The 4,429-nt window shown below is 46.3% G+C and overlaps 1 long non-coding RNA gene across 1 annotated transcript; it reads right to left on the bottom strand.

The window, feature by feature from the left end:
- Window positions 1-257: 257 nt before the first annotated feature.
- On the bottom strand, window positions 258-3,296 carry LOC107319780. Its single transcript, XR_001557940.1, has 3 exons — window positions 3,210-3,296; window positions 2,131-2,330; window positions 258-536 (listed from the first exon to the last, which is right to left on the bottom strand). It is a non-coding gene; the product is annotated as an uncharacterized LOC107319780 (long non-coding RNA).
- Window positions 3,297-4,429: the final 1,133 nt, after the last annotated feature.

Raw genomic sequence — 4,429 nt, 5'->3', positions numbered from 1 at the left:
GAACACGAAATCAAGAGAGAGAGAGAGAGAGTCTCCGGAAAACCGGAGGAGGCCTATGTGAGCTCTGAGGCGAATCGGCTGAACGCTTCCACTCTCCGAGAAGTCAGAGGAGAAGAAGGAGGGCCTCCCAGCCTTGCGGAACGAGAATAGACAGCGTCCTGGTCCCGTGACTTATTGTCACTCCTGTTGTTCTCTGGGATATGTAGTCTTCTTCTGTGGACTGCGCATTCAATAGAAGTATCCATACTTGACATGATGTTATGATGTGGAATACTGATAGCAAAATTACAAAATTACAAAACCATGACACCGCCCCAGCCTGCAACAGCAGCAACGCATTGTGCTACACAAACACTGCAGTGCTATTTTCACATACTTGGTCCCAGGCTATTTGAAGCAAAACATTGCTCACTGCGGGACTTCCTCCTTCATTTAGCCATTCCTTTTTAAAGACCCGTTCATAGGGGTGAGTTTGAGTTTTCTTTCCATTGCCAAACTCCACAGATTCTTCTGACTCCTTCCAAAGGCTGAACTGGCTACAAGAAGACCAGATAAAAGGGGAAAGAAAGCCTTTAATCTAGAAGCACAGCAGTATTTATATAACACAAGATAAGCTCAAACTTTTCATATCTACCATATAGACATGCTTAAGAGAAGCGTATTAAAATAGGCCATTTTCAATTTGATTGGGGAGGGCAGGAGACTTTTATAGCTACTGTAAGAGGAAACAAGGCTGGCAATGGAATCAGCACTCCTTACAAAGCATCTAAATGAAAAGCTCAGCATTTTCAGGATTTCCTGCCTGAAGGAGAACAATCTCTTGGAGCCATTTTCACACACAGGAGGAAAAGAGGACGCAGAATCCTACTGCAGCCTGGAGCTAATGTTTCCTTAGGGCTGGACACCAAGGATCATGAGGAGCCCTCCTGAATAAGTCAAAGGTCCAGATGTCAGCTCCTCAACTGTGATAGCAAATTTAGGCAGCAGTCTACTAATAGGACTGATGACACAATGTACAAATTGATCTGGAGTTGATCTATGGCAGAACTATAATAAAAATGAGGGGTATCTCAAGAATTCTCTTTTTAGCCAGCTCTGGTAAACTCAGAATAATGGGAAGTTCAATACATGTATTGATATTTATTCTAACGACTTCATCGTCTGTCCTTACGGATGCACTGAAACCAAACACAGAAATGCTTCAATATCAAACACCCACTTCTGCCTGCCCTCAGCAGGAGCAAAGCTATCCATCCTGCAGCTAATTAGCTATCGTCTATAAAGCAATGGGAAGGGCCACGCTTTAATTTAGACCCATCTGGAAAAGGCTTTCTTGAAACGATGAGACTTATGTTGTATTTTGCATCTATCAGAGTCAGAGGTTTCCCAGTGGAAGCCATCTATCATTGATAACAGCTGCCAGTCCTCAAGATTATCAGTTATAGTTCTTAATGACCACACCAAAGGCTCAGGAGGCAGTGACTGTCACCTGCCTTAGGAACACCATGGGCTAATGTGAAAAAAAAACCATGTGCTGAGACAAGGAGCGAGGCAGAGTCCTACAGGTCAGAGCCCTCCTTTGCTCCCACTGCTGCCCACAAGTACCTGAGCTCTCGGCTCTGTATCTGAGTGAAAGCTGAAAGCTAACAATGTGCTGATCGAGCCCTGTCACACACACCGCACGGTCACAACCACAATTTCAAGGCTAAATTGCTGCAAGCTGCACTTCTCCAAATCTCTGAGGAGTCTCAGAATACAGCAGGACTTGGATCTGATTTTTTCCCCTATTCTATGTAGCTTCAGTTCATTTCCGAAGTGCTGCCTGCTCTATTCTCTGGTTACAGAGCAGCTGAAGTGCAGTCAAACATGTCCTGCTGCTTCTAAAGCAGCTTCTGTCTCACTGCTCTTATCTGGGCAGCACAGGGCCGGGTCCTGCTTCTAAGGAGAAAAACAGCTTACATCACTTCTGATGCCTCACATTGTCAAAATAACCAGACAAGCTTAAAATACAAGCTGACACTGCTAGGAACTACGTGCTTAAAGTGCTGAATTATACAGTAGTGGCACAGAATTGGAAATACTTGAAATTATAAGAGAAGAAAAATGCAAGATATCAGAGAAATGTCAAACCTTTTCTGTATTTCACCCATCAATGACGCATCATACGTTGCTGTAAAGACAGAGGATGACAATGGCCAGGAAGCACCAACAAGTGTCAAGCCAACACAAGCCAGCTGCAGGACTGGTGGTGCATCACAGGAACATGTGTAAGCTGTAGGGAACCGAATCACCAGGCAGCTGCTCCTCATGGGCACTGGAGACATTTCTCACTGGAGATGTGAATAAAAGCATTTGGGTCTGATTCCCTTCACGTGCAGGACACCTAACGCTGCATAAGCACGGAGCTTACACACGGAGAAAAGAGATGCCAAGAGGCCCTGGAGCATCACTGCTCTCAGAGGTAAATCCTACAGTGAAAACTTCAGGATCTACTCGCTCACATGGATGAGGATCACTGTACAAGATACATGCCCAGAAAACCAAGGGAGTGATTGGCTGCTTTCTACAAACCAGAGAAGACGCTGAATGCCAAGTTTCAGATGGCCATCATGCATTTTAGAAATTAAAATACATGATTTTTTTATCCATATCAGCTGGGTTTCTGTCTGTGGGAACCTTCCTCTTAGAGAGGCTCCTTTCATGGAAACAGCAGGGCAGTGTGTGGTAACAGCATGAAATGAGGGATCTCAAAATGCAGAGATGCTCTGCAGAAAGCACCACATTTGCATCTTAAGCTACATCTATTCCCTGAATGCTCAGACATATGAAAGTAACCCTGGACTCCTAGTTAGCAGCAGATCTTTTTGTTAAAGGTCGTGCATGCTTGGAGCATTTGCACAGAGCAGCGCCGCTCAGCTCTCCCTGGAAGCACAGCACCGTGCTGAGTTGTGCTGGGTTGCGTCCTGCTGCAGTGGGCAGAGAACCCAGCACACCGAGATGTTGTGAGATACAGTGTTCTGATAGTGCTGCCCTTGACACGTGTCAAAGCTGCAAGGGCTGCCTGAGCCTTTCTAGTCATGTAAATGCAGCATGAGTGATAAGCAACTGAACAAAACCCACCGTCCTTATCACAAGACTAAATTCCGGTAGGAAACCTGAGACACCTAAACTCAATTTGAACCTTTTCCTCTTTCAGGACTCAGACTTACTTTACAGCAGGTTGCTCGGGAATTGCTGAGCACTGCAAGGTTCTCCTCAACCATCTCTGAACTGCCCACAATTCCACTTCCTTCCTTCAGCAGCCTGGAGAACAGGGAGAAAAACAAACAGGTTACAACCCTTGTCAGCTCCCCAGTGGGATGTGGTGATGCAGCAGTGTGTGAGCCTTCAGGAAAGGGGTGGACTGTGTGCTGGATTTATTGACACAAACACTGGTCTCAGTTATTGACTTTCTGATGCAAAAGACACTGGCAGAAAAATTATATGTATGCAGAATGGATAAGAGCTGAGGGTTTGCTTTAGCCTGTCAATATACACAGGACTTGAATGAGCATTGGTTTGTTTAGGGTTTGTGATTAAATTGATATGGCTTATGCCTAATTATACAGCTGATATAGATTGGCAATTAAGTGGCAGTAAGGAAGCCTAAGCTAACATTTCCAGTCACCTGCCACCCACTGGGGAGCAAACAGGGAAGGACCCTGGGGGGTGATTTAAGGAAACCCTACAGAGGTTATTTCTGCAGTTCACTGACATCACAAGAAGCATCATCTCCTCCAACGCTGGATTGTGAATCCTAAGGCCACGAGGCAGAGGGCAGATGGGGAGGGAACAGCTCTGCTCCCACATGTCCGTGACAGGTACCAGTGCTGTGCACAGAGGCACTGAACACCTGGGCTTCCAGCACAGCGGCACCCAGAGGGACTCAACCTGTTTCTAGATTCCTTCATTCCCCTCCCTCCTCCTCTCAAAACACAGTTTCTCCCAGAAGTGGAGGGAAGTGCCTGACCTCTGAAGAATATTCTGTTGAAGACGGGCTTGGATTGCTCAAAAATCCCAGTTGTGCTCACTCAGCAATTTGTTTGGGGGTGAGCTCAGGTCTGACAGCAGCATCTGGCAGGTGCACAGCCGGTGCCACCAAGCCAGACTTGCTTTTCCAAAAGCTCAGCAATGCAGAGTATCCACCTGGGGTTCTAGAAGACTCGGCTTCTGGCCCCGATTCCCTTGCACGAATGCATTCCTGCCTTGCTCTACTGGCTTCACAAAAAGCTGACGCTATTGAGGTCCCTGGTGTGCTGAAACCACTACCCACCTTATAGAAGAACACAACTAAATTGCTTGGAGTTTGGGCTCTTTATAGCTGTTGTTGGTCTGTAACATGGTAAAGCCCACTGAACTTCTGCCATACAGTACAGGACCATGCTCAGGA

The sequence above is a fragment of the Coturnix japonica genome, chromosome 12 (assembly GCF_001577835.2).
Source record: "Coturnix japonica isolate 7356 chromosome 12, Coturnix japonica 2.1, whole genome shotgun sequence".
NCBI lineage: Eukaryota > Metazoa > Chordata > Aves > Galliformes > Phasianidae > Coturnix > Coturnix japonica.
The sequence above is the reverse complement of the archived record's forward strand: the minus strand, read 5'-3'. Positions and strand labels throughout refer to the sequence as shown.